The 24,760-nt window shown below is 40.0% G+C and overlaps 1 protein-coding gene across 1 annotated transcript in view; it reads right to left on the bottom strand.

The window, feature by feature from the left end:
• Nucleotides 1-24,283, bottom strand: part of PALS2 (protein associated with LIN7 2, MAGUK p55 family member) — a 53,715-nt gene extending 29,432 nt beyond the window's left edge. Inside the window, exon 1 of the mRNA XM_065628857.1 lies at nucleotides 24,235-24,283. The gene's annotated coding sequence lies outside the window, so the exon portion shown is untranslated. The remainder of the gene's footprint in view (nucleotides 1-24,234) is intronic.
• Between the last annotated feature and the right edge of the window lie 477 nt (nucleotides 24,284-24,760).

Raw genomic sequence — 24,760 nt, 5'->3', positions numbered from 1 at the left:
TGTCTTTTCTGCCAGAGAAGCTTCTCATATAATGGTTTAAATTGTACACATCTAACCTCACAGTTGAAAGTTCTCTGCAGCAAACAAATGGCAGGACATCAGGAACCTGCATGGTGATTCCTCTATTGTAGTCTGAGCCACCTAATGAATTTCCTGCTTCATTATGGTACTTGTGCCACACCAGAAGGCTTAAAATGCCTTCTGAAAGGTTCAAGAAATGCAATTATTAAAAAAGATAATTTACTTTCCCATTTTCCTACTTAAATAGTTTTCAAGCTCCGCTAAAAAAGTAGCATTTCTTACTGAATTACAGCATATACAACTGTTTAAGAGTAATCAGTTAAAACAAATGAGGAAAATAACTGGATCAAGTTACGAAAGCTTAACTCAAGTGGGAAGGGTCCCCCTGAGGTCTCTAATCCAACCTTATGCTTTAAGAAGGCACAGCTATAAAAGCACACCACGTTGCTCAGGGCTTTGTCCAGTAAAGTCCTGAAAACTTCCCAGGATGGAGAGACAACACAATTTCTTTTGGCAACCACTTTTACTACTTCCTAAGGATGAAAATGTTTTCTTTACCTACAGCCTGAGTTTCTCTTTCTTCCATTTGTGTCATTTGCCTCTCATGCTCACTGGAACAGGTTGCCCACAGAAGCTGGGAAGTCTCCATCCCTGGAGATATTCAAAACCTAATGGACCCAGGCCTGGACAACCTGCTCCAGTTGATCCTGTTTGAGCAGGGAGGTTGGGCCAGATGGTCTGAAGAAGTCTCCTTCAACCTCAATGGTTCTGTGATTTTGTAACTATTTCCTGGCATCCTGCGTTCCAATGGAAAGCTTTGCTCACTACTATTGCTCTTCTTGAACTTTGCTACATGCTCTTTCACACCGTGTAAATACTACCTTTAAATAAATACTGGAAACTCATATTGATACTGGAAGACTGAAATCGCCACTCTTTCTGTAACATAAAAGGCTCTAGTCTCAACCCATGAACACTATCACATCAGTTACAGATGCCTGCACTTCTCCATGGCATCTCAAGCAACACTGAAAAAGCTATGCTATCAGTGGTCAGTTTGAGCTAACTCTAAGAATTTTCACGCCATTAAAAACCAAAACAGAACAGACTTATGCCTCCAAATAATTATGAATTGATACCAAATTGCTAGTATGCTGGTTTCCAGCTTCTAAATACTGTTAACCAAAAATTTAATAACTGCAGTAAGTCTTTGCTGAATATCACCACTGTCAGTTGCCAACAAATAAATAAATTTACTTCCACAGTTTCTGAAAACTTTACACATAGCCCTAAATAAACCAAGCTTTTGCTCTAGCTGACTATTTGCACTAGTCTTCCTAGAAGGCCATTGTAAGGAGCCAAATTTTGAAACCAGTTCCATTTCCCCTCTGAACTGTGTATTATATGGTTATGATAAGGCACAGCTTAAAGGAAACCACTACTTTTCTTCTTGCTATTACAAATGTTCCTGTGTTGCCATTTGAAAGAAATAACATTGAAGAGATCTTTGAAAGAACTTCAAAACTTAAGCATTTCTCTGCACCTGCCAAGCTGCACAAATATGAAAGTCAAATATTCCAGACATTGGAGAAATTATTAAAAAGCATTTAAGTAAGCCTGAAACCTAATTCTGTTGGAGGCAATGAAGGTCAGTGGAAAGAAAAGGAGATATTCAACACTTTTGAAACCCTCTACCTATAGTCTAGACAAGTAGGGCTGTATATGTAAAGACTTTCATCACAGTACAAAATCTAAGTGTTCCAAGAGGAGAGAAATTGAACACAGTATTGTACCTCAAATTACAAGCCGCAGTTGCATTTGAAATAAAAAACAGAAGGATTTTATTGTAAAAGCTTCAAGCACCAGACAGCACAAACTGGAGTGTATAAAAGTGAGTAAACTAAAAGCTTTATAAAATGGCTGAATTATTTCAATTTTTGTAGTGTTCTTACTTTTCAGCTACTGATGTTAGGAAAGTATGTATTGATGTCACAAAAAGACTACTGTGCTTTGAATGAATACTAGCAAATGCCCCAGGAGAAATTTCAATTTTGGTGAATAAAGAGTGTACTCCTTTAGTTCTTCAACTACTTTAGTAATTCAGGTACTAAACAATAATTTAAAACTTATTTCTAAATGAAGGCAAAACACAATCAGTGGATATGCAGCCTAAGATACTACTTTGTACCCAAAGTTTCAGTACAAATTTAGCAAGTTTCAAGACATATCCTGCACTCTACTCAACTTATACAACAGGCTGAACTTATTGGATCACATCAATCACTTTCCCTGGTATTTCACCAGAAACAGCTGGATGAAGAAACTTACATTCTCTGTTGTCACATACACAGGCAATTAATGCCAGTATTTATGAAGTCCAAAATGCCAGTATAACAGATGCAACAAAATACATACAGCTTTTGTTATATGCTTTCTCTGTATCTTAATTTTATTAAAATTATTTATCTGTTGCAGGGTGACAGAGCCTGAAGACAGCATAAATGATTGAAAAAATACTAACAACATAAGTAAAGACCACAGTTATATACCCAGGAGCAAGTTATGTGTAAAAAAAAAACCAACAAAAAAACCCCAAACAACAACAAAAAAATCAGTTTATGGTACCAATTCCCTTGGTGGAAAAGTTGAGGTGAAGTCATGCAGGACCATCTATACAATTTTACCCCATTGATAACTTTATCCTAAGATCAATTGGAAATCAATGAAGATACCTTCTTAAATCAGATCCCCTCTTCACACAAGTACTAAATTTAGACCTGAAGAGAAAATAGTGAACCGTCTTCCAAAGGGAGAGGAGAATTCCACTTTAAGTGTTAGTGATTTCATCTTGTTACTGTCTCCAATCAACCTTGTCACAGTGGATAATGGCAAACTGTGAAAACTTCCAAGTTGTATATTCTGCCCCACTTCTAAAAACAGACACTCCACCAGCAACAAAATAGAAGGTTCAGATTCTGTTATGAACATGTTTCTTCAACCATTAGCACTTTCATCTAGGCACACTATGCAGGCATATTTTCAAAGAAAGTTAAAATTCACAAGGATTGTAAGGTACTTCACTGTCAGTGTAAATGTCATGGCTCAGAACCATACTTACAGAGCTATTTTGTAACGTCATTTGGGTACAACTACAAACAAGACAAGGTAGTTCCAATACAGAAAACTGGATACTCTGCTGCATGGCAAAGTAACAACACTGTGCTTCTCCAGAGACCCAAGATGAATCTGATCACTAGAGGTCTTGTTGATTCCACTAGCATTTGCAGCTCAGAGGTGCTTGCATCCTTCCATCTGAAAGCAGCTGATCACTCAACAGAACACCAGTGAGAAATTATTAAAAAAAATCCGCACTTCAGATGCTTGGATGTTTCCTTAATCTTGGTTAGTATGAAATTTCTGTTAAACAGTTCTTTCTGCTCCCTGTTCTTAATATGAATTATTTATAGGTAGTAAACAATGCTTCAGTTTTCATTCTTCTAACCTAAAGAGGGTAATTTTCTGCCCTAAGGAGGGCAGTTTCTCCTCTGCTATATTGACTGCAAAAGAAGAAAGCTGGGCATAATTCCTCTGTAACTCTTCCAGTCTGTACCTGTTTTCAATATAGACAGTCAGAACTGTGATAAGTATATCAGAAGTATATCAGAGTCTCATGAGTGCCTTGAACAACACCATTAATACTTCTGTTTCTACTAATACAGATAGATCACGAAATCTATTTTGACTTTATCACAGTTATATCATACTGTCAGCTCAATCTACTGGTCTGTCACAAAAGAATATAAAAGATCATTTTGAACATCTTCCTCCTCCAAACCTTAAATTTGTAGCTGAACAAAATGTCCTTTTCCTTAAGTGCAAAACACTACATGTATATTTTGTCCCACTGCTATTACTCAAGGCTTCAAATCAGGTTTTGGCACTTTGGTTTTGATCCTCTTTTGCGTCAGTGAAAATGCTTAGACAATGAATTTCACCAGAAACCACCTTTCATCCAGATACTGCTGCTGCTTTTACTACTACCTCCTTCTACAGCTTTAAGTGTAGGAGACACTGAGGAATTCTAACAATTAAGAATTTTTATAATGAAGAGTTTTGATATTGAGTGAAGTAAGGCTATATTAACACATTTTCAGACTTATTTTGTAACAACAGCAGAATGCTTTCTTAAATGAAAGCATCCAAACATGGCACTTTCAAATTCTGATTGTCCCATTATGATTCTAGACTTTAACATAGTCGAGATTTACACAGGTACCTATTCATTATCCTCAACTGTTACCTTCCCTTAGTCCTTTGAAGAGTATGTTCAAGAACCCCAGAAAAGGAATAAAGAGATCACCTTGACGTTCAGATTGTGAAGGGAACTGAAAAACTCCATGGAGTAACACTGCACTTAGTAATCTCCTTCACCTCCATGACTACTTCCCCACAATATGCAGTCAGGATTTATTTAGGATCAAAAGCACGTAATTAAAAGTAGAAAATTCAATTTCAATTTAAGAATATCTGGGCACAATAACAGAGGAAAAAGTTATTTCTAGTGGTCTTGAGACAGCTTGAACTTCTGAATTTTCAGTCATGTACTCTGTCACGCCAACTGCAAAACCAGAGAACTTCTAAGTAAAGGCTCACAAGTTTTCTAATTAAACAATGAGTTTTAAACATCTTTCCATTCAACTCTTCCTTTGGAAAGTGGGATACTAGATGACAGAATCACACAATGGTTGGGGTTGGAAGGGACCTCTGGAGACCATCTAGTCCAACCCACCTGCTAAAGCAGGTTCTCCCAGAACAGATTACACAAGAATGTGTCCAGGCGGGTTTCGAATGTCTCCAGAGGAGGAGACTCCCCAGCCTCTCTGGGCAGCCTGTTCTAGTGCTCTGGCACCCTCAAAGTAAAGACGTTTCTCCTCACATTCAGACGGAACCTCCTGTGCTTCAGTCTGTGCCTGTTACCCCTCATTCTATCATTGGGCATCACTGAAAAGAGTCCGGTCCCATCCTCTTGACACCCATCCTTGAGATATTTATAAGCATAAATAAGAACCTCTCTCAGAAGCTCAAGGACATAACTGAAACTTCAGACTAGTGGAAGGGCTGCAGTAAAAGACAGGAGAGTGCTCAGAAATACAATGAATAGCTTCATATACAAAAATCTTGCTTCCAACAACTATTGATGGCTTCATTCCCATTGCCCAAATAATGTGCTTAAATGAAGTACAGCTTACTACCAGAACTAAAGATTAAGCTGGAAGTTAAAAACATGTTATATGCCCAGATATAATCTGCTGCAATTGTTTCAAGCCTGCACCCGATGACATGAAAGTACGCACAGCCTAGTAACTGCTGTAGTGGAAGGCAGTCATCTCACTTCAGCTTATTTCTCTTCTTTGATAGCAGTAACTATTCAAGTACATACTTCCAGTCACCCACATTACACAAATCACTCCCTTAATTACTGTTGCACAAGCCAAGTTCTGTACATCTTCAGTTCAATTATTTTCTTTTTTTCAAAAGCCATTCTGGCAAATGCAAAGACGGCTGAATCTTTCTTCCTGGACAGTTCGCACCGCTGCAAAACTTGAAGAAAACAGTCTATCAAGGCTTTTCATAATTTTCTGAGACAGGTAAATTGCTGTAATATCTGAAAGCAGAAATGTCTAAAACTACAAATTTTACTTATATTTCATTATCTCTTTTATAACATGTTCTCTTGTAAAAATGAGGCTATGATGCAACTTGGCTTTTTCAGTGCATCTGAAACATTGTAAAGTCTATAAAGGTGAAAAAATTAAAGAAATTTTAAAATAATTTCTTTCTAGACTCTGAACTACAATTGTGGTTTCTTAAAAGCAGTTCATGCATATCCTCAACTCTCTTTAATCCCATTTATGGTGAAATAATAACAGCCACAGAATCTCTTGGTTTTGACCCCAGTCATTTGTTCTATTCTTTCCTTCACTGCTTAAGGGTTTCGGAGAAAGTGATGGGAGAAGAGAGAAAGATATAAGTACAAGCACCACCTGACTGAGCCAAGAACCTCATTCGTTTTTGACAACACAACCTCTCAGATTCATATAAGTTTCTAGGCCCAGTTACTCAGTTATCAGTAGTCACAATCAACAGAAAAGAAGTGGAGAGGACTTTCAAAATAGCCTATTGGAGTCCTCCCATCTACAGTCAGAAATGGCAGGTTAGGCATCATTATTTTCCTCCATCCCCCACCTTGGAATTCCACTGCAATAGATAAATAATTCCACGTTTTGGCTTTTCCACAAGGAAGTTTTATGAAGTCTGGGTCCTAACTTGGAAAAGAGTAATTGCTTTACCAACCACCTTCAGCATGGCAGTTAAAAGGACTGTCTCATCACACTAAATGAGTTCTCAGAGCAGTCAGCCCCATCTATAGTAGTTTCTGCTTATTATACTCCCCATTAAATTCCTCTTTACCAGAAGAGTATTGGGCCTGAGAGATATATAAAAAGGGAACAATGTACCCTCCTATAGATAAATGGGTTCCTTGGACACAACCAGCTTTAAGATTGTGGAATAATTTAACATGAAGTTACACTCAAGTTCCCAAGTGAATTCAAAAGGGCAATGATGTCTTTTTCTGTAATGCTACAATACCCAACATTTTCTGTGTCTTACAAGGACCAAAAAACCATTTATGACATTTATAACTACTGGCAACAGAGAAAACAAGCACTATCTCAGCAAACAGGTCATACAGCACACTCAGGAATCAAATAGATGGAGTAGTCATGGCTCATGCAAACGCAGCACTGAAGTTAAATGGCCACATTCTTGCTCATAATTTTTAAAGGTCTGAAACAAAACATAGTCTAAGAATGCATGTTCAGAAAATGCAAATTCCTTCTTGACAAAAAGGAAATCAACCCGTTTAGTTGCTTTGTTTTGTTTTTCAAATAATCAGCCATATTTCTTTCACTTTCCACTAGCTTGTTCCTGGAGACATGCACAAACCAGAGTGAAATCTTGATTCTGCTTGGACTTTTCGGATATTTTCTGTTGACATGGCCCCCAGCATACCTGCACACATTCCACTTGTCATGTGGTGCAAGAACAAGTCTTACACTCACAACCGAATCTGGTTGGCTCTCTCTCCTCAAAGAGCAGCTAAGATTTTTAGGCAGCCCAAGCTTGCACTACCCTAAATCAATACATCCTGGCAGCTCAGCTACAAGCATTCTACACGTCAGCTACATGCACGTGCAAAGCTGCAAGGTAGCACGCTGGACTTCAGTTTGCTTTTTGGTCCAGTCAGGAGGGGTAAATAGCTTGAGGAGACAGATATAAAGTAAACCACATGCAGGCAGACTGGCAGAACACCTGTTCCTGGGCAGATCCAATGGCACATTAACAAAGGCACAAGCCCTGCAGCCTGTTCGTAGCCAGGCAGGCACTCACTGGTCCGCCTACTAGCGTTAGTCTGCACATTCAGATCCATTATAAGCATCAGATCTTCAATCTGAAACTTCCTTTGGAATACTCAGTTTGGAAGTGAACTTAGCAATAATAATAGCACACTGCTTGCAAAGGTGTCTTTTTATTTTCATTATTATAATATCCTTTCCATGAATCATGCTTACTAATGGCACTGAGTATTTCTCTACAGAAACCTGCCATGGTAGCAAATAGCAATGACACTTGATGCCAAAAGAAGGAATTCGTGTTCAATGACTGAAGCAGTTGAAACATGAAAGCAGCTTTCTCGAGTGTAGAAACGCTAACAGATTTTCTGTTTTTCTAAACACAGTGTCAGGATTTAAACACCACATCACTTCTCAGCATAAGTTTTCAGACCCAGACAAGGCAACTTTCACACAGAAGGAATCAACACTTGCTTTGTAGTATCAGAGAGACTGGTTTGAATGAACTGCTGCCAATAGTTCAAAAAAGAAGCCAAGGCTCTGTATTTAAAAATTCTTTTCTCAAATTAATTACCACCCCCCTGTCGAGAACAATGGACATCAAGGGCTATGAAGAAAAAAGATACAATAAAGCATGCATCACATTGGCTCAACATAGGATTAAATTATGGCTGAAAGGGTAGAGAATTAAATAGCCTGATGATAATTTTTTATCTAGATTCTAAGTACTTGCAATTCACAATGCAATTACACAAATTTCACAAGTGCTCAAAACTGTGATTTTCCTGTGCTTAAAAAATGAATTGTAGGCATGTTGAACAAGTTTCAGCAGAGTATACCATAGAGCCTTGTAATTTCCCAGTCTCACATGTCCATTATACTTTTCTTGCTCTGATACTACTTGTAAACCCATACTCTGGCTCCATATAACTCCTCTTTACCTATATTCTACAAGCATACTTGACTACAAGAAGAGAAAGAAGTGTAGGAAGCAAGCAGAAACACAGATATCCAAACTAAAAATTTGGCATGTGAACTATGATTTAGAAACAGCAATTCATATTTTCACTATTGGCACTAAACTGAGATATGTACCAATGGATTTTACACCTCTTTAGCCTCATGAGGTGTCAGTCTTCTCTGTTCTTACAGGTAGTAAATCCAAATAAAATTAAGCATTACCAAATCCACTGACTGCCTCAAGACAAACATCAAGAGTTCAATTACCCACATACTATCGCTGTGTATGACAAATGTTGAATGAGAGTCTCAAGAGAGTTATTTGATATTAAAACCAAAAGTAGTCAATGGCCGATATTCAGTAGTATAACATATGGAAAAACAAATAGTCTAAACTTAACTATAAACAAAAAAATATTTTCATCCATTCTGAAGACAATACTAACAGAAGGAAACTGTAGAATCCTTCCCTTAAAGGACTTTCACAAAAGACTTACACTGTCTGCCAGTTTTCCTACTTATTCTTTAACCAAGTCCAACACTCACCAGACTCACCAGACAGCTCTTGTTCTTGACAGATACCTGAACCTAAACAGGTATATTTTTGTGAGAAAGGAACACTCATACAATGTTGTAAGAGCACATATGTCAGATCTCTCTCAATGTAAAGTATCAGGAAGACTATCTTAAGGTGAAGACTTAATAAAATAAATCAGAAAAGTAATTCTATTAGTCTTGCTCTTCAGTTATTGGGTTTTCTAAGAACATGTGGATATAGGTTTTTCTGTACAAAAGATAGAGAAAAACAATGCAAAGACTGACAAGAAGTGCATAGTGCAGCACAATTTGCTAGTTCAGCAGAGCTGCAAGACTACTGTAAATTTGAAGCACAGAAATATCACTGCAATTTCATCTGAGAGATACTTGCTTTCTCTAAAAATTTCTACTTGCATCTACAGTGCTAACAGCAAAGCCAATACAACACACAGTGTGCTGTGATTTTTGAGGAAGGAAAACAGATTCCATAAATGACACACACTATATCAAGAGCATCCCAAACAAACTTACAGACACAGCACTTCTGACACCTTGTACAAAGATGCCTCTAATAAAGAACAAGTGAATTTCAAGCCTTTGAAGTTTTTTGCTGGATTATGTTTTTGGGAGGCATGGAAAATATATTTTAGTGAGTTTAATCATCACTGAGATTAAGAAATTCAAGATCATCTTGGTGTCAGATTATCTCTCATGGGTTTTTTTGCAGTCATCTCTTTTGAACATTTCCAAATTATACCAGCCATCATGACACACACACGCATGCACACACACTCCAACATCAGCGTTTACAACGCTAAGCCAAAATTTAAAGCTTACCATACACAGAAAAGCTGGTCACCTCCCCAACGCAGAAACAAGAGTAAAATTTTGTTTGAGGCCCAGAAGTCCTGAACACCTATTTAATAGAGAATTATTTGGAAACATATTGAATAAAAACCAAAAAATGGCTAGGAAGTAGTCAACACATTATGAAGACGTTAGAAAAACTAGATACAGCAAGAGGAGCATCTCAGAAAGAAAAAGAAAAATTTTAAGATGGCTTACAGCATGTTCCAGCTGATGGCCCAAACACCACACTTGGCCTGTCATTTTTGCACACAATCTAGCATTAAAAGTGCATTCATCATGCTGAACGGGGTAGTGTCTAAATGGGACTGCCACCTGCCCCACCTGTGTTCATGTATACAGTCTGGCACTTCTACCTGGAAGACGACATTACGCTTACCACTCCCTCCTTGAAGGGAAAGAGAGGGAGATTCCCAAAGCTCAGTAGGTTCAACTTGCCACTAATTGTGCTCCTTTTTCAGCCTACTGCCTTAAAAAAGGCTCATTAGACAATACTACAGAGAAGTGAGATTCACTAAAATACTACTGAAATTATTTAAATATATGTTCAGCTGCAAGCAGGTAAGTAGTCCCAGTGACTTCAAAGTTAAGGCATCTGTTAAAGTTGTTCTTCGGAATTAGGCCACAGAAAAAGAGCAAAAAGGAAGGAAGTGACCTACTTGAATGAAAGACTCATTCTGAGGTTTTTATGTTCAGATCCCCTCAAAAGAGGCTGATGAGAGGTATTTGCATATATTGCCTTAAGTACAAACTGTAAAATGTCACATAGTATAACTCTTGATCAACCCATTTGGTTCACAAAGGTTATTCATACTTACATATCCTCAAGATTTTTTCCACTGTCCTTTCATTTACTGCCTATTTCTGTCCACCCAAGAAAGTATGCTTCCTGTTTCCTAGGTACGCCCAAATGCTTAGAGTAGCAACTAAAACCAAAAAGGTAGCTTAGCTGCATTAAAAGGATGAGTAGCTTGATTAAAAACAATCTGTACTATAAACATTTAGAGATCTAATATGTTTAAATTATATTTTAAAAGACGGCCAGAATCTAGAGTCCTGGTGACTCTTCTTTTGCCTTTCTTCATCTTGTTGACTCAGTCAGAAGCTGCCAATGAACTCTAAAAGCTACATAATAAAAGCTTTAACAGGATTCTAATTTTGGTCACAGATAACTAAGTACAGTAATTCTAGATAATATTAGCTAAGATTTATGATGCATTCAACATCTTCAGATGCACAAGAGTATTTTTGGGCATCACTTGAACAGACAATATTCAATGTACAGCTGCTAAATTTTACTCCTCTTTTTTCTCCTATTTCTACACAAGAAGTAGATGTGTGCTGCACTTTATCTCATTTTTCTTCCCAAAGATTGATTTCTTCAGAAATAGAAAAGACAAGTCTAGTCAAGCCTCACTTTCAAGACATCAGAAGGCCAAACTACAGCTGGTTTTGAGAATGGAAGTTAGATACACCATCGTCAATTCTCTGAGCAAGAAGTACCAATAATTAGAGGAAGACCTGCCCTCCTGGTGCAACTCTGGATAAGAAAATTTGGCCGATTTGTCTGAGCTCCACTGTTGCACTATTTCTAAACTACAGAAATAACGCCAATTATTTGTTTTACCCACCACTATCAAAATCTCTTATCCCAAAAAGCCTAGATCAAGTTCTTGCTAATGGAACTGCTCTTACTTTTACACACTTCTCAACTTCTGTCAAGCCTGAGAAGTTCTACATTCCACTTATTCCAAACCAGGGCTTTGCCAGTGACTATACTTCTTGTTCAAAGGTAATAACAGAGTAACCTCGAAAAAATATTTTTAAAACATTTTTCGAAAACTACATTGAGACACTGCTTCTTTATCACCTCTTCAACTGGCCCATGAAGGGATCAAACATAACAACCTCAACTTCTACCAACAAGTATGAAAAGATGAAATACTGAAAAGTAAAGGGGAAAGAGATCTTTACAGAGATCTTTACATCTCTTTGGGTTCTAGTCATCACATTTCCAACAGGTAGCAGAAGCTATTTGTATAGCACTATACCTCTATTCTGTATGGGAATCACTTTGGATACTAAGATCTCATATCAATCTGATTTCACTGAACAAAATACATCTCCTGTTCACTGTTAACACAAGATGGTCTAGAAGTCTTGACTCCATCCCTCTTACTTGCATCAGAGGATTGAACCAAGAAGCTTCAAAGTCACTGGGTATTACCATAAACTTGGAAGTGTTTTCCAAGTGATACTGAATATAACAAATTGCTAAATACCTGCAGAATGACTGAAGTGAGTGAAAGATGCACCAGTTGCTACCATTCATTCCCAATTCTGAGTATAGATACAGGACAATGTGAGAAGGGACTTTAGGAAGAATGTTTTTTAATCACGGCAATCTAAACCAGATCATTGTTTCCTTATTATCTTTGCATTTCCACAGATTAGTTGAAGATCTGTTTCCAAGCACAGGATACCATACTGTCAGTCTGACTTGAAAGAATATTTCTGTTGCTAATCTAGAAGTCTTTCCTTTAACTTCAGATGGCCACCTGTTACCAGCACAGATATGTAAATTCAAAGGACCCCATGACCAACCAACCCAAAATTCAGACTATTAAAATGCTCTTCATTTAGCCCCATCACATTGTATCTTTCCGTGTTTATTAAAACCCCACACAGAGAGCAGAAGAACCTTTAAAGCCACACCAAGACCTTGGCCAAGGCTACGTCTGCCTTACACACGCTGCCTGTCTGAAAGATGGGATCAGAAGGAACATGTCACACAGCAGCTGTCAGATTTCTTGAGAGCAGGTAAATATATAAACAGGAATACAGGCTGCAGTGCTTGGAGCCTAAATATGTAGTTCTGCTGTTCCATCTGGATACATCATTAGGCAGAACAGAGCAATGGCCAACCAAAGAACAATGTGTGGGTATCCTGGTCAGTCTGACATACTTTCTAAACTACATATATGGGTAATCATTAATCTGCTGCAAACTTACCACCAGCTCAATTACCAAAAGAAGAACTAGTACTGGATCAATCTTCACAGTAGGCTACAATGATACACATATCAGTTATCAAGCACTCCAAAGAAAATCCATGTCAATTATTTAAAGAAACTAAAGAGTAATCCAGTCCAAGGATAAGAGTTTCTCGTGTTTAATCAAACAGATCTCCAGTGCACCAGTGCAATATTAGGGAGTAGTGATCTTCTTCTTACAGGTAGCCATACCCAGAGCTGCTTTCCTGTGCCAGGTATTTTAGATCATCCTCTTGTGTTTATGCTGGCTCCCTAATGACTTGTAGAAAAGCAGAGAAACAGTGTCAAATGTGTTATCTTTGTTGTCTATAAGGGGATGGACTTTCCAGAGACCTTCAGTCGTATGCCTTTAGCATTATCAGTCATTCCGCTGTCTTAGTTTTCAATCCCCTCTGCAATTACATTCAGATCTTTTTTGAAGCTGTTAATGTGCAGGCCCAGGGCAATTACATAAGATGTTATTTTAGTCATGAACGACACATTAAATTTTGGATTCTGCCACTGTTGCAGATTAGCACAATGAAATTCTTCACCAGTTTGTGGTTAATGATGTCTAGGAGCTTGGGGGACCATCATATGCTTCTTTATACCTTTCTGGAAACTGAATTTAAGGCTATCCAAACACTAAATTTTCTGGCCCCAGCTCCTTGTCATCAAGACACATCAATGTCTTCCCTCTTCTTGAAAATCTGCTCAGATATAATGTTAATAGGAGCTCCTGATAGATTCCGAATGGTTTCAGAAGTTGCATTGCATGTTGGAAAAAGGATATGGAGTTACATGGACCTTCAGTCTGACCCAATGACAGTTCTTATTATTTAAAACTTACCTTATTAAAGAGCACTCAAATACTACTTTCAGGTCTATAATGGACTCAAGTGTTATGTAGCAAGGCTCTAAGACTTCACTAGCAATGCACATAACAAGTTTTATCCATTAATGTTGCATTTAACAAACAAATCTTGCATTAGTATATAATGTTCCTGCACTCTGATACCAGATGCCGACTACAGAATTAAAATGAACTGCCTCTACACATTTCCTGCTAGCCTTGTATTCAACATAAACAGGAAGTCATGTCCTGAGACCTCAAAACACCAAAGATTTCCTTCTGCTTATTTCAAGATGGCACTATATTCTCAAATAATAAGGTTCACTTACAAATTCATCTTTGTAGATTTATCTGACCTAATGTTCAAGTGCACAGCTACTTCTTAAAGCAAGTAAAATCCAAATAGAAACAGGCCATCTATATGCAAGTATTTGCATTTTGGAATTAGTGTCCCACCATGGTTCACAATCATGTATTCAGGAAATTGCCCTTCTAGCTGAAGTTCACGAGGAAAAATGGGAAAAACATTTTCTTGACTGTAGTATCTCCCAAGACTAACTCTGCTCCTCTGTTTATTTCATAACGACTGGTTTTCTGTCCCAAGATTTTGTAACAGAGGTGAAATGTAGTAACTTGTTTTATTCACATAGCTTACTGCCAAACTACTTGAAAAGTTTGCAAACCCAGATGTCTGGAAATACACATTTAACAAAAACATTGCTCTAGCTAGACTTACTTAAATGTCACAACTGAAAGACTTAGTGTGCTTACTCTCTGCTTATTAAGTAAATATTTCAAGTATTTCCAAATTAAGAAACTCTACAACTGAAACTAAGTGAATCCAACATAACCTCCAGGAGTAGAGCTACCTGGAGAAAATACAGTTACGGGTTAAAAAAAAAATTAATGTTAACCTTTAAAATGGAAGTATTCTTAGCTATCTCAGTCTAGTATAAGAATAGTAAGCATTAAAAGTGATCTGAAGTTTGAAGTAATTACAGAAAAATAAACCTCAACGTATTAACTTACCCTGGAGGAAAAAAACAGAGTAATCTAATTCAAACTAGTGTATCGCTGTCCAGAGAGATTACCTTCTGGAAGTATAGTAATTATATTTGCAAAGTAAAATCACTTATGCTTGGGGTGGGGAGGCTCAAGGGATTTTTTTTTTTCTAACTAGAAATGTGTAAGAGCTTCATAATGGCATGAATACTGAGCAAAAAAATCCGTGTACAAAAGTATGCATTCTATTTAATAGTCTTTTTCAGTGGTGGTAAACAGATATGTGTAGCATGAACAGACATTCAGTTCCACTTTTCCATATAGTGCCCATACATTCTAAGCTAGGTAGCAGAGTGTTTTGGAACTTCTTGCAAAAGCATCTCTTGCCAGATTTGTAATTAGACTCATCCTTATCACTCTAAAAAAAAATCTCCTAGTGGTTTCACTGAAAGTTTCTCCATATCGGTTTTTGCCAGTATCTTACAAATGAGGTTACTTTAAAAAAATAAACCACTATATTCTTGTGAGCTCTAACTTACGTAATAGTCCACATAAAGTTTTAATTCAACTTCTCCTGTTAACAGCAAGACGTAACAGCACCACCCGGATACCCTCACTGTGATACAAAACTGTCTCAAAATAGCTTTGGTGGCTTTATAAAGAAGTAAGATTTGTGGTCAAACAAGGCCTAACCTTATGTCTTGTATATAAAAAATAACTTCGCTAGGAGCCAGAAGCTCAAGTTTTGAAAAATTAAAAAGAAACAAAGTGAAACAATACCTGAAGCTTGGAATTAAGTATGAACCATTCACTTCTCTTAGAAATTTCAAACTACTTACAACAACACATTTTGAGACCTTCCACTTTATTAGGAGTCCAGAGCTGAACAGTCCACCCTTCTCTTTTCCATTTCCCATTGATCAGTACCAATGAAGTACTTCCTTCTGAAGATCCCTGTTCGACAGTTTTTACTGTTGCTGCTTACAGCTTTTCTGAACTGTAATAGCATGGAATCTGGCTTAAGACTGAGAACTGTATGGTAAAATTGGTAAGAACTACACAATTTAATCTGCTGCTGTTTAGTTAGTCTGTGCTATCTGCAGAGCTATTTGTCAGGATTTGGAAGTTAAATGTGTACACTTCAGTTTATAGCTAATAAATTCCCCTCAATGGTAAACTTGCATGCTTCCAGGTGGCAGCACAAAAAGGCCCAGCAGACTGCAATGACTTCCCCAAGAAATAGACTACTGGATGGGAGAGAATCCCTTTTTGATCCAATCACCAGACCAAGATTTCAAAATGTGTCAAGTTTTGGCTGCTGTGGATTTTCTTTTTTTTAATGTATTTAGCTACTTACTTGTTAAGCAGCACTGGCTTATTATCACTATACAGAGCTAAGCAAGCAGGCCCTCACACCACCCGAGCAGTACCTGGCCTCCCGGAGCTCTTCTCCCACGGAGATGTCGGGGCGTCCCCACTAGAGGGAGCGTTCGAGCTACATTTCTGCTGCGAAACAGGAGGGACTCTGCTTCACGCTTTCGTACTTGACACTCGGAACTTGAAAACAGTAAAATAAAAAACTCCTTTCTACACCTTTTATCCACACCCAAAGCCTCTTACCCTTCTCACCAGTGTACACATCCCGTTACTCTCCCATTCCAACAGCAAGATTTCTAACAACACATTGATCCCTAAGACCCACATATTGGGAGCCAATGGGGGGACCCACAGACCGACAGATTTTTCCCACCTAATTATGTGTCAAACTTAAGAAACAATTCAACTGCAAACTCTTCAGTGTTCTCCTACCACTTTCCTAACGTTTCTTTTAGTATATTTATTGCCTGTCCTAGAAACTGCCCAAACATTTCTCCCTTCTACCTAGTAAGGGAACATGAAACAGACATGAATGCTGCAGGCAACAGCAGAAGGATGAGGGTTCTCAACCATCAGTCAGAGCAACTCATGCACAGTTGTTATCACTATGTCATCAGCTAATGTTACAGAAATGCTTTGTTTAAAACCCAGTAACACTGGTTACCAGTTTATCTTGCTTCCCAAAGAACAGTGACTCAAATGTAGAGTGTCCATCTTATCACCCTTGAGCCAAGACACCTGTAAGCTTATCACAAAGCTAATGATGGGCAACTCCTCTCACACAACAGGTTCACGCCAAGGTTAAGTTTTATCTGTGTGGTAAGTGAGCCACTCTGGAGAAAGCTATGAAAGAATGAAACGAAAATCACAGAGCCAGCCCAAATATCAGTAGTGTTTCACTTCATAAATAAGCTTCAGTTGAACATTGCTTTAAATATCAAAATAGCAAAATACACAAAACAAAAAGTTTGTCCTCAGAGGAAGGATCACATATGACAAATGCCAATTACATCAAGCAACATGCTTCTGGAAGTTGCTCAAATACTACCTAGGTTAAATGTATATAAAAGAGCTCCACTGATCAGAACTGACCAAATCAAGCACTGCTCATCCCATTTTGCTATTGTTCACCAAATCTGGTGTAAGCAGTAAAACTGTACCAGTAGATCTGGGAAGAGAGACTGAATATCTGCATGATTTGCATTCAGATGACTGCCTTACAGTCATACACTCTATAGACATCAAGTTTCACTTAACAATTTCTCCCTGCCCATGTGTTCTTTACCAATGAATGCATAAACTGAATTTCCAACTGTTAATTACACTTCATTCTCCTGCACTTCTAGTGACTGGAAAGATGCAAGTGAAGCTGTAAGAAGCAATATGACTATGGTAAACTTAATATCATTCGAGCAATTTCTGTCCAGCAACACTGCACTTTGCTACAGCACAATGGTTCACAATACAGCAAGCCAGAATTGCTTGGAAAGGCAAAACAAACTTTTTGCTCATTTCATTCATTAGACTGCAGTGTGCCTTCCCAGTTTCAGAACTTCTGCTGTATAAGCACTTTTGTCTTGCCAAAGAGACTTCTGTAAACTTCAACAGTGGATCAGGAAAAGCATGGGGTGGAATTTTAATAAGAAGATATGTAAAGGCTGACTTACCAATTGGCCCACTGACTTGTTAAAAAAATAAATCAATGTCACATAAAAAGTTGTTGAGATGTTTTACACACTAAACCTTTCACATGATAGCTGCATGCATATCTCCAAACATAACATTAGTAACTAATGACTGAACACGGAATTATATTTAAATTATATTTCCTGTGTTTAGATACTGTAAATGGTATCACTTTAACTTTTCATTAATGCACATTTGACCAGTGTGTGGAGGTAAGGTTTTAATTAGAAAGCTAAAGCCAAACTATTTGCGTAGCCACGCTTACTACAGAAATAATATTTGAATGCCAACACCGTCTCAGAAAAGAGGCTTAAATGAACTGCCTTAAAATAAAAATTTAAACCATTTTCCTTACCTCCTAATTTTCATTATTTCAACAGTATCCTGACAAAACATTTGGAATCAAAAAGTAAAGGCTTAAGCTTATTTGAAATCAACAGTTGTGTCTCCACTTACTGGAAAAGTGAATTTAACTGAAACACTAATTTAATCCTTTGAGATTTGAGTAAGCAAAAGCTGTGAGAGGAATGTTTTTGTGTAAGATGCAAAGAATTGGTTCCCTCCCCCCCCAAAAAAGAGTGTGCAGAAATGACTGACATTCTCTACAGTCAGCATGGATTTCATGAGGTTCCTACTCTCAAATAGATGCTTGTCAGAATCCCAAACTAGTCAATACTTTTAAAATAACCTGTCCAAGCAATTTCTTAAATAACATTTGTTGTCAATAAATCTGTCACCGAATTTCAATATCTTGCTAATTTCCACAATGCTTTCATGAGACCTGGACACTAACATTAGAACAAGTTCTATAAATAACTGATGTGTAAAATCCACGGAATGGTTACTAATATGAAGCATTCTCAATGTGTAATACCTTTTTTTTAAGCCAAAGAGATCCTGAAAATAACTAAACATGAGGTAAAAGCAGATAACCTCTCATTTTCAAATTCATATTATTTAATACAGGTTGTAAAATTACTTACCATTGTTTCGAAGACTCTAATTAACCCAAAAGAGGAATGTAAATGTTTTTATATGGAAAAACATCTCTCCTAACTCCTTTTTCTCTTTTTTTTGTCTCCATTAGTCTTGTAAGAATTACGTCAGTTGTAACTAAATAATTCAAGATTGCTTTATTCTGAAAAAAAAAAGGAATTTTAAAGCCACAGAATAGACATTAACATCATGATGTTTTGCTTATCCCAATGTAAAAGGGAACAGTTCTGCTGTAGTATAACCTGAGATCCAAAGGCAGGTGTTATAATAGTGACCAGGGAATCAGATAATACCTTAACTTAAAAATTATCTTAACTCCTCCCCCCACAACCTGAACCATTATTCTGACATTTTGTTGAACTGGGATTAGAAAGACTCTAGTCACAGTTGTACTGAGCTAGACAAAAACACCTACTGGTCCAGCTATTTGGTACTGCCTTCTAGCTAGCACACACTTAAATAAAATCTTAGATCAATTTCGAGCTCTGAAACAATCATCATCTACTATTTATCCTGTGATTAAAAAGTCACATTGACACCTTCCTTTCAATGAAAACAAGCCATTACACTCTTCTAATAGTATTTGTGACAGGCACATCTCTATTTCAGCCTGCCTCTCACATGTCGGCCTGAACTAAACTCACTTTTCCCCAGGACCCTTCATGAGCTTCTATTGTGGAGAACAGTAAAACCACTTTCCCCTTCACAGACTTACTCTTAACCTTGCTATCATATTCTACATCATGTTTCCACACAAATAATTCCAATAATATCTGTTCCACTCCAGTTACAGGATGTTCCTAAAAAGTCCATTTTGCACCACGTGCAAAGCCAAACCCATTCCAGTTTGCCTCGGCATTGAATTTACAGAACACATACTGTGCACTTCCACTGGTACAGTAACTTGTTGGGCTTGTTAAGAAGTGTTAAGAAGAGTTTCTCCCTACACCTCAACTGTTCTGTTGTCTCTTTTCCTCGAAAGAACAAACACGAACATCTCACTCAAGGTCAGCTCAAAAAAAAAAAACCCAACCAACTAACAACAACTACAACAAAAACCTCAGACAAACAAACAAAAAAAAAAAAAGGAGAGAGAAAGAATAAGCAGCAAAAAGCAAGCTCAGGTGTGTGTAGTGTTGACAACACATCTGTCCATCCTGTGGTACTCTGTCTGCAGCAAATACTCTTTCCTCATCTAGTAGCATGATCACTATCTCATTCAATTCCTTCAAACCAGAATAAGTCAATTTTATCCATTTTTACCATAAACACAGAACGCAACAGAGCATTTTATTTAAACTTGTGTGAGTTTTTTATCCTTTCAAATCTTGGGACAGTACAATTCATTCCGCATCTGGACGGAGACTGCAACACCTAAAGTACTACCACAAACATTATCACAATCCCAAGTGTCTCCGTGTCTTTTAAACAAAAAGAAATTCCTCCCCGTTTTCTACAGCATAAGGAAAGATTCACTGATCTACATACAGATCAGTGTCCTGCACAGGGGATCAAAGGGCACTCACAAGAGCCTGGGACAGTGACGTAAAGTCAGAACTTTAAATCACCTACAACTAGAAAAGAAAGTATGGTTTTAAAGCAGGACACTAAACTTTCATAAAACTGCACTCAAAGTATAAGGAATTTCTACAAATAAATACATTTAGAAAAACAGAATGATTCAGGCAGGGACTGAGTCACTGTACAAAGAGACTCATGCTAAAGACTCTTTTGCCAGTCATTACGATACTACAAAGATTTTGCCTGGTTCATTGACCTTTGTTTTGTTTCTGCACATAGAAATACCCAACCTAAAGACCTAATATCAAGCTGGAGCTTGATTCTGACTGAAAAAGCTGAGTGTTTGAGGACAATGTTCAGATCACATCATCAACAGGTCAAAGTAAAGCCTGCCAAATTATTTGGTAGATTATTTGGCTTTCCTGCTTTTACTGTGGTTAAACATCAACTAAAAATGCCAAAAGTAGGAAGTTATATTGTTTCTGTTCCTTTCTATCTCCCTAACGTATGCATACACAGTAATTCAGAAAAAAGATCCAATTAAAATGTTACGCTTTAAATAAGAAACATCCTAGAAGTAAGGGCTCTTACAGAGATTCATACTCTCTGTTAGACTTCATTAAGACTCCTTCGCATTAGCCAGGCATTTTTTCACTACTATTTTTCTTATTTTTATTTTATTTTAAAAAACCCCAAACACATGTGATTAAGCCATCATTTAACTTAATAGTTTCACAGAATCACAGAATCACAGAATCACAGAATGTTAGGGATTGGAAGGGACCTCAAAAGATCATCTAGTCCAATCCCCCTGCCAGAGCAGGAAAACTTAGGTGAGGTTACACAGGAAGGCGTCCAGGCGGGTTTTGAATGTCTCCAGAGAAGGAGAATCCACAACCCCCCTGGGCAGCCTGTTCCAGTGTTCTGTCACCCTCACTGAGAAGAAGTTTCTTCTCACATTTAAGTGGAACCTCTTGTGTTCCAGCTTGAACCCATTACCCCTTGTCTTACTGTTGGTTGTCACCGAGAAGAGCCTGGCTCCATCCTCGTGACACCCACCCTTTATATATTTATAAACATTAATGAGGTCACCCCTCAGTCTCCTCTTCTCCAAGCTAAAGAGACCCAGCTCCCTCAGCCTTTCCTCATAAGGGAGATGCTCCACTCCCTTAATCATCTTTGTGGCCCTGCGCTGGACTCTCTCCAGAAGTTCCCTGTCCTTCTTGAACTGAGGGGCCCAGAACTGGACACAATATTCCAGATGAGGTCTCACCAGGGCAGAGTAGAGGGGAAGGAGAACCTCTCTGGACCTACTAACCACCCCCCTTCTAATACACCCCAGGATGCCATTGGCCTTCTTGGCCACAAGGGCACAGTGCTGGCTCATGGTCATCCTGCTGTCCACCAGGACCCCCAGGTCCCTTTCCCCTACACTGCTCTCTAATAGGTCATTCCCCAACCTGTACTGGAACCTGGGGTTGTTCCTGCCCAGATGCAAGACTCTACATTTCCCCTTGTTATATTTCATTAAATTTTTCCCCGCCCAACTCTCTAGCCTGTCCAGATCTCGCTGGATGGCAGCACAGCCTTCTGGCGTGTCCATTATTTGTTTAAAGAAAAATAAGCAACAAGAGGTAGTTCAAGAAAGGTCCAACTGCAGGTATGTTGCAACAGCTTTTCAATCATCTTAGAGACTTTTAGTATGCACAGCTAGCCCACTAATATAGCACCAGCACAGACAGCATTCCACATAGCTGTTACAGTATATTCGTCAATAATTTCCATATTAAGTAGCTCTTGACAAGACGGGCTGAAACAGCAGTGATCCATAGGATCTGAAACAAATGCAAGCACCCAGAATTCGAAGAAGCTGCTTTTGGTTCGATGCTAAAGGTTCCATAAAAACCCACAAACACAAAAAAACCAACCAAACAAACAACAACAAAAATAAAGTAGTAAAGTGTCTTATCCAGAAAAGAGGAGGAAATAAAAAAACTAACAATGGTACAAGCATTGTGACACCATGCCTCGGTACTGCAGATTTTTCACAGCACTTCAGGTAATCTATATAGTGCAATGCTTCAAGAACAAAATAAGGAGAGCGAGATGATCAATTCCAAACATTTCAAGGGAGAGAAGAGAAAATTAAAGATTTCTCTGAAGAGTCCTTTAAAAAAATCACATTAAAATGAGCTCAAACCAGACTCCAATTATCAGCACTTTATTTAAATGAAAATTTTCTCTATGACATCTTCAAGAATAATTTTCTGACAGATGTTGCATGGTCCAGTCGCAAGTCACAGTGTTAAAAGCCAACCACCTCAGCAGAAATAAAAGGAAACATTATGATGCTAGTGACAACTCAACCAGTTTAACAGACACTATCTGTTCAGAAGCAGCACGCTAAGATTTGCTCAAAGCCTCCTCTAGTCCGACATCTATTTATAGCTGCCCAGCCTCTCTACAATTTCTCACAGCCCCTCCTCCTCCCAAAGCCAAGTCAGGGAAGTTTAATGGATATAATCCTGGGCCTTGTGCCGCAAGATGGTTAGAAGATCTGCAACTCTCCTCCAGCGATTCCATGTGCAGTAAAATCAGGAGTAATGAGAATAGCCTAACCTACACAGGAGCTACATGCATGGGATAAACCTCATCTCTCCTCTTCAGAACAAACTCATTTTTCCTTTGCCAGCATGTTGATGGTAACAAACCACATAAGCATCAGAGCCTAAGCAAAAGAGACCTGCCTCCTTCCTCCTCACCACAGAGCAATAGCCTAAGCCAACTGCCTTGAAAGCCAAGACAGAAGCTATCCAAGTCCGCTTTGACCCCTGGACAGCAGCAATGTCATCTTCCCACTTATATTATAGAGCTACTACTGTACGCTGTACCTTCCTCAAAGAAACTATGAGTCTGTTCTTTTTTTCAGTGCAGTTTCTGGTTAGCATGCAATATCCACCATCCAGACATGCATGTGCACATCTTTAGAAAGCATTGATCCAGATAGGCTCTCTTTGACCAGCATCTCCTCCAAACAGCTGTAACATCACAGAGAGGGTGCAGATATTTTCCTGCATACGGAGCATAATGCCACAGGCTGAACTCCGCCACAAGCTTTCTACATGCTTGGTGCCTCTCCTACCACCTACATCCACTTGCCTGTAGTACTAGCACAGAGACCAAGGAGATGACAGCACTATTGGAAACTCCTGCCCACCCGATCACAACCACATTTTCTCCCCTTTCCCCAGTCAGAAGCAGACGGAAGGGGAGGGGTGACTTCCTCAGGAGGAAAATAACCAGGGAAAGGCCGGGGCAGAGATCAAGAGAGGAGGAATCACCCCAAAGGGAGAGCAGATAATCCCTGAGAGGCGAGGCTGCGGAGGGGCATAGCAGTGGACGGAGGGACAGGGAGAGCGAACCGGGGGGATAATCCGGCAGAGAAGGGGCAGATAATCCCCTCGCAGGAGGGGGGAGCCGGAGGATCCCGGAGAGGGAGGGGCGGGAAATCTGATAATCTCCAGGAGAAAATACCGGGAAAGGGGTGGGGGAAGGAGGGTGGGCGGGTAGATAATCCGGAGCGGCAGATGAAGAGCGAGTCTCCCTGGGACGCATCCGGAGGCGGGAGGAGGAGGGTTAATCCTCGCTAAGGGGGCAAAAATCCCTCTTCCCCGACTCCGGCGCTGCCATGTTCGCTCCCCCGCAGGCCCGCCCGGCACCGGTACCTGCGGGCGGCTCTTCCCCCCTCACGCCACACGCACACGGGGCGCCTCAGCTCCGGCCGCCGGGGCAGCGCGCCCCGCTCCGGCCGCCCGGCTCTGGGGCAAGGGACTCGGCCGGGATCGCTGCGGGACTTCGCCTCCCGCCACCATTTCCGCGCCGGCTTCAAGGGACGGAGAGAGAAGCGGGCGGGCGGACGAACCCTCCCCCCCGCACACGCGACCTCCTCGCCGGTACCGCAACTCACCGGCTGGCACCGGCTCCCGCTCCCCGTTCCCTCCTCAGCGGCCGCCGCTCAGCCCCATCTACGAACTCGGGCGCGCGAGCTGCCGGTTGGCGGAGGGAGAGCACGGGCCAGAGGTGCCGCCGCTGCCCCCGCCGGCTCCGCAGCCGCCGCCGCTCTGCGCGCGCCGCCGGCGTGGCTGTGGCACGGTGCTCGCGCTCCTCCTCCCCCGCCCCCTTGCCTCCCCGGCGCGCGCGCGCGCGAGAGAGCTCGCTCGCTCGCGGCCTCCGCGGGAAGGGCGCGCGAGCACCTCCCCCGCCTCCCGGAGCCCAACGGCCGGGCGCCTGAGGGGGCGCGCGCCCCCGCCTCGGCCCCCCGCGCGGGCGGCGTGTGTGACCGCGCCGGCGGGGGACAGAGCGTATGGGTGTGTCACGGAGGCAGCCGCTCTGTGCGTGCGTGTGCGCTTGTGTAACGGCAAGTGTGTGCGCGATGGAGGGCAGCGTACGAGAGAGCAAGCTGCGTGTGACCCCCCCGCTCCCCGGCGGTGCCG

Source organism: Caloenas nicobarica, chromosome 2 (genome assembly GCF_036013445.1).
Source record: "Caloenas nicobarica isolate bCalNic1 chromosome 2, bCalNic1.hap1, whole genome shotgun sequence".
Classification (NCBI taxonomy): domain Eukaryota; kingdom Metazoa; phylum Chordata; class Aves; order Columbiformes; family Columbidae; genus Caloenas; species Caloenas nicobarica.
The sequence above is the reverse complement of the archived record's forward strand: the minus strand, read 5'-3'. Positions and strand labels throughout refer to the sequence as shown.